The sequence below is a fragment of the Stenella coeruleoalba genome (assembly GCF_951394435.1).
Source record: "Stenella coeruleoalba genome assembly, chromosome: 15".
In the NCBI taxonomy this organism is placed as follows: Eukaryota; Metazoa; Chordata; class Mammalia; order Artiodactyla; family Delphinidae; genus Stenella; species Stenella coeruleoalba.
In genome coordinates, this window is record NC_137161.1 from 80,644,431 (window position 1) to 80,656,448 (window position 12,018).

At 50.5% G+C, this 12,018-nt stretch overlaps 1 protein-coding gene across 2 annotated transcripts in view; it reads right to left on the minus strand.

Moving 5' to 3' along the window:
• The window catches only part of COL26A1 (collagen type XXVI alpha 1 chain), a gene marked incomplete at both ends in the record, with an annotated part of 171,557 nt that overhangs the window by 76,240 nt on the left and 83,299 nt on the right, over positions 1 to 12,018 (minus strand). The gene's annotated exons all lie outside the window — the stretch shown is intronic.

Below are 12,018 nucleotides of genomic sequence, written 5' to 3' on the forward strand. Positions count from 1 at the left end.
GTTCAAAGGCAAGACCAGGTTTCTGGTCCAGGATCAATCACTTACTAAGCATGTGGCCTTCATCTACGCACTTAACCTCTTAGCCTCATCTTTCTCATCTGTAAAATGGGAACATGGCAACGCCTGCCTGTTCCATGGGGTTACCGGGAAGGTAAAAGGAAATCGTGCCCTAGGGCCAGGTGCAAGGCAGCACCTGCTTCTTTCGGGCCAGGCACTGGACCAGTTGAGTGCTCCCAGGAGCTGGGCAGTGAGCTGGGCACTTCCAGAAGCCTCTAGAACCTCCTAAGACCCCTGCAGGGTAAGCCTTAACTTTCCCATTTCATTGCTGGGGAAAGTGAGGCTCTAGGCAATCATTTGCTTGTCTAAAATTTCATACCTAAGAAATACTGGGGCCAGATTTGACTGTAGACCGAGAGGCTCCAAACCCCATTTTTCCTCCTTTGGGTGGCGTCCTTGCAGAACAAAAAGCAGCAGAGAAAGACCCAATCCCCAGGCAGCTCATAGAGTAGTTGGGAAGATGGACATGTAGGCAATTGAGAGAAACAGGAGGAGGAGGACGGGAAGAAGGCGAGAGGGAGGGGCAGGAGGAGAAAACCCCGAGACTGGGAGAGAAGCGCTGAATGAGAGGCCCAGGCAATAAATAACTGTTCAAAGCAGAGTGAGGCACAGAGATTCTGGAACATTCCAACCCCAAGTCAGGAAATGCAGCCTCTCCTGAGGGGCAGTCCAGGCAATGCTTGGCCACAAAGAACATTTAGGAGGTTCTTATGGGAACAGGGGACCCAGGGCCAAATGCACCCCCTCCGCAGAGCCTGAGGGTCCCGGGGAGGCCCCTCCGCCCCCTGCAACTCTTCAGCTGGAATGACTGAGGGTTTGCGCCATAGACTCCAGTGTTTATGGGCTCCTCAGATAAGCGGGCGCTTCGTAAATGTGATCTGATGGTGAGACAGTTGGCTGAGGGACAGGCTGTCCTCAAACCAGCTGCTCTGTGGTCCCCTGGGGGTCATTTTCCATGTTCAATCACATTTTCATGTGATGAACATGACCCTGGTCCACATGTACAGGGATCGCAGAGTCCGCATCCTTAGCGCATGCAGGGAACCGCTGTCTGGCATCGATGCCTTCCATGATTGCATGGGTCCACGTACACAGCAAAGGCACAAGCGCCCCGCAAAGCTAGCCACCCTGTTCAAAAGCTTGGCCATCCCTGTGCCACACGCATGACTGCAGCAGAGCCCTCATGCTGTCAGGTACACAATGTCTGGGAACAGACCCCTGTATTGTGCCCCATGGCTTCTGGCACCATGGAATGTCATTGCCAGACACCAGGGCCTCCCCTGTCTCAAACCTAGGGCCAAGGTGGGCGTCCTCAGCATCTTCGGTATTGTCAATCCCAGCTACAAAGGCCTTCGTGTCTGCGGTATTATAAAATGTATATATTCGATCTCTGTCCCCAGTTCCTGGCACCAAGCTCCTAAAACCCTTGGAATTTCCAGAGTGAAGGGAGCATCTTTTGATATACATAAGGAGCCCCTTTCAGTCACACCTGAGTTCATACTAATGAGGTGACTCCTGTTGGGTCCCTAGATAACTTTAGGCTGGGGCTGGTAGCCAAGGGAACCAACCACGTGATTAGGAGGTTGGAAATTTCGGCCCCAGCCCCGACCTCTGGGGAGGGGAGAGGGGCTGGAGATTGAATTCAATCACCAATTGCCAACGATTAAATCCATCGTGCCTATGTAATGGAACTTCCATAAAGATCCCAGATGGTGGGGTTTGGAGAGCTGGGTGGAAGAACACACAGAGGTGCTGGGAGGGTGGGAGATTCAGAGAGGGCGTGGGAGCTCAGCACCCTTCCCCCCACCCCTCGCCCTGTGCATCTGTTCCAGAGTTGTATCCTTTATGATAAAACTGTAATGGTAAGTCTAGCGCTTTCCTGAGTTCTCTGAGTCATTCTAGTGAATTGTCACACTTGAGGGGGTGTCGTGGGAACCCCCAATTTGTAGTCAGCAGGGTGGCGGAAGTGCAGATAGCCTGGGGACCTCATCTGCAGCTGGCGTCTGAAGTGGGGGGCAGTCTTGTGAGACTGAGCCCTTAACTTGTGGGGTATCCACTAACTCCAGGTAGCTGGTATCAGAACTGAATTGGAGTGTTGAACCCTCAGTCGTGGTCAGGGAGTTGGAGAATTGGTGTTGGAACAATGTGTCTGGCGTCAGAAACAAAAACAAAAACACAACAGCATCCATCGGTGCCACGAAGATATCCCCTAACTTGCGACCAGCATAACTTTCAGCCTTTTTCACAGGAGACCCCAGGATTTCCGGGCCAGGCCCCCTCACGTCAGCACTTTTCAGCCCCCCAAGCTGGTCCTCTGTCTTGCTACATTTCTCGTCACCAAAGCCACAGGAGGTAAGTCTTAAATGCAGAAAGGCATTCCTTCTGCTCCACACGCGTGTCTACTGCTTTGCTCTGCCAGGCCCTAGAGGACCGGTAGGGGGAAACGTTCGTGCAGGAAGCTTCTCTCTTCTGCCCCCATTTTACAGATAAGGAAACTGAGGCCCTGAGAGGTTGGGACTTGCCCAAGGTCCACCCAGCTCAGCAGGGCAGAGCTCCAGCTACCAGGTCTCCGGAAACCAGCGCCGGTCACTTCCTGCTCTGGAGGAAGCTGCCACCTGGGACCAGAGCCTTCATGAGTCCCAAGGGCCTTGCCCCAAAGGCGGTGCCCGCCACCCACAGATGCCAGAGAGGAAGTGAAAAGGGAAGAAAGCGCCTTTCCTCCTCCTCCTCCTCCGAGAACAGCCTTTCCCAGCATATGTTGGAGTCACAGAAATCTCTCGTTAAAGTTTTACAGTCTAACCACTGAACATGCTACTTTGTCTCCATAATTTATACCTGACCTGGGTGTCTAGACATGACATCATGGTAAGGTATGCCTCGTTCTCTGGGAAGTTTACAATAACCAGAGCTCAGCATCATTGTTACAACAGCCTTGCTCCTGCTGAGGGGAGCCCAGAACTGCAGGCTTGCAGACCTCAAAGCTACACCCCTCCCCAGCAGAACAACCGCTTCCAGGGGAGAAACGGATGTGCAGGTGACTTACGAAGGTCGCCTGGCCAGGAATAGTCACAACTTCTGGCCTCGCACCCCAAGCTCTGTCCACACCACCTGCCACCTCCCAGGTTCCATTCCCAGCATCTTTGGTGTTGATCAGCTGCCTTGAAGGGCAATTTGGTTGGACCCCAGCCCCTGGCTGTAAATTTCCACTCCCCAAAGGAGAACAGCACCTCGGCAGGTGAGATCACTCACCTGGCCTTCAGCCTAGGACACCCAGCACCTCCAGCAAGACCAGGGACCCCTGACGCCCTCTCCCTGCTGGGGCTGCTCAGAGTCACTGGCAGCTGAATGAACCCCATTTCTGTGGCCCCTAGTGCCTGGGAAACTGTGGGCCTAATTCTCATGCTGCACTCACATCCCAGGCCTGTTCAAAAACAGCAGAGACTGAATCAATCTTTCTCTCTCTCTCTCTCTCTCACACACACAAGCGCGCGCGCGCACGTGTGCGTACAAGGACAGAGATCTTAAGGTCCATTTCAGCCCTAAGCACCCGTATTTGGAAGGAAAAGACACCATAATCAGTCGCCGTATATTTCTGGTACCTAGCACTGGGCACCGTGTCTAGCACTGGGCAAGTTGGGAGAACAGTAATAGTAACAAGAATCACTTATTAAGGGCCTCCTATGCCCATCAGGTACTTTTTATTCACCTCATTTGATGTGCAATAGAATTAATAATTCTGCAAGACAAGTATCATTGTACCCACTTTACAGATGAGGAAACTGAGGTTCAGAGAGAGGAACTGACTTGCCTACAGAGCGATTGTGTGGAGCCAGGATTTCAGCCCTTGGTCTGGGTTGAAGCCTGTGGCCTTTCCACTGTCCAAGCGAATGAGGGATACGGAATCTTTCTGCAGGGATAGACTGATTGCTCCTCGGTGCTGGGCGTGTGAATTGTGCTGGGAACCAAGCCTAGATCCCCTGTCTGGGAGCTCTAACTGGGAAACAGCCACCATGGGCAAAGCAGGACCATAGGAAGGGGGAGAGTGACCAACCCTTCCTTTCCTCCCAGATGGGTGGAAAGCCATTGCCCCGTGGTGCCCAGGGTGCCCTCACTCTGGGCCAGCTGGCCTGGCTCACTCCACACTCCAGGGGATCATGTATGGGTCCTCAGGGAGGTGAAATTTTGTTCTCCACTCTGCTTGTCCTGTTTGTAAAATGACCACACTCTGCCCATGGGTTTCTGGTTACATGGGAAAGGGCCTGATGCCTTATATCACCGCAAGGCGCTTCCTGATGTCTGCGTGGGCTGGAGTTCTTCCCTCCCCTCCCCCAGCCCAGGGCCCAGGGGCTGCAATTCTGTTAAAATGGTGCAGAGAGAACTTTCCTGGGCTCCCGGTGGACCCCAAGCAGGCCTTGGTCGGTCACGTGGCATTGGAAGAAAAACATTTAAATGGAGCCCATGAAGCAACTCAGACTGAAGCTCCGCCCACTGGTCCTGGTAAGTTCATCCACCATGGTCCCCAGGGGCAGGAGAACCAGACAGGGCAGCAAGGATGGAGGCCACAGTGGCCTGTGTGATCTGCTCAGCAAGAGAGAGGGAGAGATACTGTATGATGGGAAACTGTAAATATGAAGCAGGGCTTACACGTAGACACAGGCTCGGGGTGGGATTCGGATGAGATGTTAAAGAAGCTGCCTCTCTGAGCCCATCCACCTAGGACGTGAGGACCCAGGTACCAAAAAGTAAGATGGAGAGAGGGATAGAGGGATGGATAGATATGTCACCAAGCAAATATTGGGGGTGGGCCCCCATGATGGGATTAGTGCCTTTACAAGAAGAGACGCCAGAGAGCTCTCTCCCTCTCCCTGCGTCCCCACCATGTGGGGACATGGCGAGAAGGTGGCCAGGAAGAGAGCTTTCACTGAGAACCGAATCTGCCAGTATCTAGATCTTGGACTGCATAGCTTCCAGAACTATGCAAAACAAATGTCTGTGGTTTAAGCACCCCAGTCTATGGTATTCTGTTACAACAGTGCGAGCTAAGACGAGCAGATCCAAAGAGCCTGTCATTGAGTTCATGAGAATACAAACTGTTCTGTCACCTCATACAGGTAAAGTGGGTCGAGCTTCCCCAAGGGGCACTTGGGCAGCCCAGAGGGTGGCTCTCTATCCTTCCTTGGGGGAGGACAGCCCAGCCACCCTCACAGAACAGTGCCTGATGGGGCTGCATTGTGCTCGCTCCGGGGACCCTGGACGCAGCCTGCGGAGGTTGGAAGAGCGAGCTTCGCGACATCAGGCAGGACTCCAGCATCCCCACCGCCTCCTGCCATGACTCCAGCATGGCTGGTGAGGATGACGGTCAGGCACCAAGAGTGCAGGCTTGCGCAGCTCTGGCACGTGCTTTGCATACACAGCTGATTCTGTGGTTCCAGGAGACTCAGCTCCCACCAGCCCCTCCTCACCAGGAAGGCCCTGCCACGCTCTCAACTTCCCATCCTGAGAGCTGGCCCCTCTCTGCCCAGCACTAGGATCAACTGTAAGAAAATGTCCTGTCCAGCCTTCAGAAGGGCTGGACTGCCACCCACCTCCATCCTCTTTCTAGAAAAGACTGAGCTGAGGGTCAGGACAGCAGCAGGCTTTAGCAGAGGAAGCCTAGTCCAATGAGCCCACATCTGCTTGTCTCATGGCCTGTCCTTGCCATCTAAGAGGTTTGGATCACTCTTCTGGGGAAGGAGAGAGTGGTTCACAGCCGTGTCACTCTTTAAGGTCGTGGGTCACGGTGGGACGCCCTCCCTGTAAGGCCCTCCTCAGCTCAGGCATGGGGCTCATGGTTTGTTTTGCTCAGTCTCATCCTGTGGACACCGCTGTTCTCCAATCTTCAGTATACCCCAGTTATAGGACTATCGTGATGGTCCGGACCTCCCCTCACCCTCCCATGTGTCACCTGGGGTCGAGACACGGAGGTCTCCAATAAGAGTACGGGGAGCTGTTGATGACACTGCAGTCCTGGAGGTCCCAGGAGAAGAAGCAGAAACACTTAGAAGATGGAGTTGTCGGGTCGAAGGTGCTCCCTGGGTGGGGCCCAGACAGCGCCATCCACCATAACAGGCCAAGGCTTCTGCCAAAGCACAGGCAGGCTCCAAACAGTCACCCCTAGACCCTGAGGGTGGGGCTGGGGTGGACCAACAGCCTCTGCCAGCCACTGGCTCTGCCCAGCCTGGACAGCATCGCACGTATAAGCTTATGGCAAATGACCACTGGCCAAGGCCCTTCCCCTCTCCCGGCCACAGCGTGGGTGTGATGTGCTCACTGCCTGGGACCCCAGCCCCATTTGGAAGGTTCTGGAAATGCTTCCCTGCAGCAGGCCAAACCAGTCCTCTCCAGTGCATTGGCCCTGGCAACTACTGCAGCCACCCAAAGCCAAAGTGTGTGACCTTGAGCCCCAGCATGTGGACTTGGCCCCAGAGAGGATCCTAACGAGAAGCAGGAGGTGGAAGAAGAAAACCAACTCCTTGATCTGCTGAATTAGTGTAACTACTCCTCTCTTTATGTTTTCCCCTATTTTCCTAATACCACACCACCCCAGCCCAACTTCTCCCTGCCAACATGCAGGCTGTGCTCTAGAAAGTCCTCCACTCCCTTCCTGAGCGTTCTGGAAAGAAGCCCGCTGGCATCTAGCAGGTCACTTAGGGGATGAACATGTTCTTCCTGGAGCCTCAGCTGTTAATTGAGGGACCCAGTTTCCCCCACAAAGGCTGCCTTGGCCCAGCCACTCAGCGGGAAGAACACACATCTGCTGCCCTTTGCCTGGCCCCTCCTTCTCGCCCATGCACAGCTCCCCGGCATCTCACCCCATACCAGGTTTATGTGGTCCAGCGCCAAGTCTCTGGACTGGCCGATACTCACCTCTCAAAGAGGTGGTTGATTAGAGCAAGAGAGCCTGACTGTCCCAGGCTCTGCCCACCTCAGCAGAGGTCCCCATCTCCCTCCCTGTGCTCAGCACATCAGAGGGAGTGACAGGAGAGCCTTGTCTTACACCTGGAGCCTCTGCCCCGGAGAGACGCCGGATCCCTGTGGCCAACGGGAAATGTCTAGGTTTCCCTGGAAGTCGTGTCACCCTGGCCAGGGGAGTCTCAGAAAATTCACGAGCTTAGCAATCATCTCCCTTGGCATCACTGTGGCCCCCGCCATGCCCTGTGAGATGCCCGTGGATGCAGAAGCAGCAGCCTCGGGGAGGGCTGAGAGCCCTCTGGGTGCGCAGACAGCCCAGCAGTTGAGCAACGCGCCAGCGACCTGGGCTAGCCCCCACGTAAGCGCTTTCCAGAAAAAGAAAAGGCAGGTGACATCTGTGGATATTTACAGCCCCACACAGCATGACGGGAGGCGCCGAAAGATGCTTGCCTGACAACAAAACCCATCTCGATGGCTGGAACCACTCCAGGCTGGGATGGAGTATCAAAGGGCCCGGAATCTCATCAGTGAGGCCACACTGTCTGTTGGAGCGGACAGCAAGAACAGATGCTGAATGGAGCAGACCCTCAGCTCATTCTCCACGTCAGGTCAGGGCCGGAAGTCTACCAAAGATGCCAGGAAAGAGGCAGGAGTTATAAGCGGTTGAACGGTCAGCGCCCTAGTGGTCCTCCCAGCTCAGCCAGCCAGAGAGCGGGCAGTGGTGATGGTACTTTCTTCCCATCACTCAGTCTCCAGCTCCCCCATGGGCTCCAGCAGGGCCTCACATAAATAATATCAACATTTCTCTAAGCCTCAGTTACTCGTCTCTACAATGGGGAGAATCATCCCTCCACCATCTGAACCTCATATCTCACACCCATGAAAACAGCCTTGGTGATCATTCATTCATTCAAGAAATGTATTGCATTCCAGCTCCTGGCCAGTGGCTGGTCACTCAGTGAAAAGACTCTCTGGGTGGTAAGTGGGGCAGAGGTTTTACCTTGCAGGCTGCGGAAGACCCTGGAAGCAAGGAAGCCAAGTCGGTGAAGGCAGGGAAGGCAATTCTTCCAAGAAGCCTGGCCAAGAAAGGAAGCCCGAGGTGGGATGGTGGGTAAAGGGTGGTGCAGATTCAGTAAGATTGTTTTCGTAAAGATGGGAGATGCTTTATGTGTTGAGGGGAAGAAACCAGTGAGTGAGAAAGATGGAACCTACAGGAGTTAAGGCATGCCCAGAGGAGTGCAGACCTGAGAAAGTGAGCTGGGTTGGACGCAGAGGGTAAGGTCTTGAGCTGGAGGAAGATGGCCCCCGCCCCAATCCCGACCTCGGGTGGGTCCCACAACACCTCTGACAAGTCTTTAGCAAAGCCTTTTTTGACCAGATCATCTGCTCACCCTCTATCCCTGGCACCCAGCAACACATACACAACCCCCATCTGGGAGCTCCTGAGGTCTCCTTTTCATCAATGTGACCCAAGCATCTTGCACAGTGCCTGGAACCTCCAGGCTAATTTGAATATATTGTTCTACTGGCTTGTCCCACCCTTTAATGGCAGCCATGGTAGCAAGTCTCGGAAACATCAGATTCACTGAACGTCATTTCCCTAAAATGCTGAGCTCTGCAGATTGGCCAGGAGGCTACAGCCTCCTCCCAAGAGAACTCCTTCTGGCTTTGAACCCTCAGCCATTCAAAACACAAACACACTCATATACAGAGCTCGAGCCAGGGGTGAAATGTCAGCATCGTCTTGGACTCAAATCAATCAGTTCAGTGCTTGGATGCACTGGCTGAGCCACCTCGCCCCAGGCCTGCCCTTGTCCATATGGAGGCCCAGAGGATTCATTTCCTGTCCTGGCCAGGACTCCAGCTCACACACACAGACACACAGACACACAGACACACACACAGACACACACACAGACACACACACACAGAGGAAACATCCCCTAGTTGAATGAAACTTATCATCTCCTGATGAATTTGAGGCAAAGCTCCTCCACAACACCAAAGCAGCATGAAATCTGGCCTTTAAAACACCAGGGACCAGGCCACAGCAGGTACAGAATGAAGGAGCCAGCTGAGAGTCCAGCTGACCTGTCCTTTGTGCTGGGGCAAGTTTGAGTGGGATTTCCCAAGACCTTAAAGGTCACAGGTAACTAAGAGTAAGGGTCACTTAATCAGGAGCAAGAGACCCAGGTTCCAATTCTGCATCAGCCACTTCTCAGCTGGATGAACTTGGCCAAGTTCCTGGTTCACAGGTGTCTGTCTTCTTGTGTCTTCACATGGCAGAAGGGCTGAGGGAGACCTCTTGGGTCTCTTTTACAAGGTCACTAATCCCATTCATAAGGGCTCCACCCTCATGACCTAATTACCTCCCAAAGGCCCCTAATATACCTATATTTTGAGGAACAGGTTTCAACATATGAATTTGGCGGGGGTGGGGACACAGACAGTATATAGCAGCATCTATACTGTGGAAATACAGAATAACGTGACTGAAAGCCCTTCTGGAAGTATAAAATACCATTTCAGAGGTGAGGAATACTGACGTGATTACATGATGTTGGTAAAGGTGTTGGTGTCACTTCTGCTGCCAGCCAGTTGAACTCACTGGAGGGACATCTACTGGTGGAATGGGACTTAAGGAACACTTTTTAAATTAGTTCTAGTGATGAAGTTAACGGTACCGTATCCCATGCTTAATGCTGACTCCTTTGATCAGCACTGGCAAAAATCATGTTCCGGATCCAGAGTCAGTCAACAGCCTTTACAGACCCGAAGTGCCAGGCACCGTGTCAGGTACCACAATGGGAAATTAGCCTCTAGAATTTCTCAATATGTCCACATCAATGTAATCAGCAACCTTTCTGGGGGCTAATTTGGCAGTACAATTCAAAAACCTTGATGTGGTGTGTATGCTCCTTGACCCAATAATTCTGCTTAGGAATTTATCCTAAGGAAATCATTAAAGGTGCGGACAAAAATTTAACTAAAAAGATGGTCGCAAAGTTCCAGTGCCAGTAAGGATAGAGTAGCTTGTGTCAGACTAATTCCACTTTAGATAAAAATAACAAACTCTAGATAAAAAATTTTAAACAACTATTTGAAGACACTAGAGAGCAACAAAAAGCCAGCAGAAACTGGTGGGAATTCAACCCTTGCAAAAAGGGAATAGCACCGAGTGAATTCTACATTACATGGCTTTTCCCCCAAGGGCACACCCCAATTCAAGCAGTGCAGGGTGGCCAAAACTCAAATCAAAAACTGCAGTTGTTTAGTCTTAAGGCTGCCAGAGGACCTGGAAACTGGGGGAAGAAATCTAATTAGGGAGGAACAACATAGAGCAGAGAGTCTCAAACTCTGTGTACAAACTACCCGGAAATCCTTGGCTGGTCCCTGAACTGTGCATGTGTAGCGGAGATTCCAATGAGCTCAGCAGAAAACAACAGTGGGAAGGCTTCAAAAGCTGAGCTGATGTATCAGCTGCTACCCAATAAAAGGAAGGTGATTTAGAGCTTGAGTCTCTCCAAGTTAAGGGGTTTAGTTAACACCTAACTAAGCTTGCCTTTGAAACCAGAGAAAGGCTATGCCTTAGGTGAAAAAGCTATATCCCAGGTCTAAGAGACTTACATATCCACCCCAATAAAGTATAAAAACCAAGCCTTCACAAATGTATAGTGACTTAACTGCTTGCTACAACAAAAATCAACACTCTTCCAAGAAACCAGAATCTCTACAAAATATCATTCAAAGGGTCCAGTATACAAGCAAAAGTTGTTAACATGGAAGGCAGGTGGGAAGGAAGAAAGGAAGAAAGGGGGAAAGAGAGAAAGAGGAAGGAAGGGAGGAAGGGAGGAAGAAAGGGGGAAATGCTACCCAAGTCGAGAGAAAAGTGTCAATACAAACAAACCATAAGATGACCCAGACGTTGGAAATAGAAAACAAGGACCTAAAAGCAGCTATTACATATACATTCTTGGATAAAAAATAAACTATATGCAGAGATCTTATCAGGGAAATATAAACAAAACAAAAAACCGCACACACACACACAGAAATTCTATAACTGAAAAGAATAATATCTGAAATGAAAATTTCACTGGATGGCTTAACAGAAGATTGTAAAAGTCAGAAGAAATAGTCAATGAACTTGAAGACAGATCAACAGAAATTATCCAATCTGAAGAACAGAGGGGAAAAAAGATCTTCAATGACAGTATCAAGCAATCTAACATGTATGCAAATGGAATCTCAAGAGGAGTGGAGAGAATAGGGCAGAAAAATATATTTGAAGAAATAATGGACAAAATTTTCCGAATTTGGTCAAAAACATTGACTTATAGATCCAAGATCCTCAAACAACCCCAAGCAGGATTTCTCAAATCCCACTTGGTAACATCATAGTCAAACTGCTGAAAGGCAAGGATAAAAAAAAATTCTTAAAACAACCAGAGGAGAAAAGGAAACAATCTTAGTGTGGAAACAATATGATGACAGCAGATTCTCACCTGAAATAATGGATGCAAAAAGACAATAGAATGACCAAACTTTAAAATAACTGAAAGAAAAAAAAAATCAATCCACAATTATAAACTCAATAAAAATATTTTAAAATTAATGGAAAATGAAGTACTGTAGATAATGTGTAGAAACTGGAGCCCTTGTACATTGCTGGCAGAAATGTGAAATGGTGCAGCCACTACGAAAACAGTTTTGCAGTCTCTCAGCAAGTTAAACAGAAAATTACCACATGATTCAGAAATTCCCAATCCTAAGTATACACCAAAAAGAATCGAAAACAGGCATTCAAACAAAAACCTGTACATGAATGTGCATAGCCTCACTAATCACAATAGCCAAAAGGTGGAAACAACCTAAATGTCCATCAACTGATGAATGAATAAACAAAAGTAGTGCATCCATATAACGGAATACTATTCATTATTCAGACATATGCCACAACTCGGATAAAGCTTCAAAACATTATGTCAAGGGCTTCCCTGGTGGCACAGT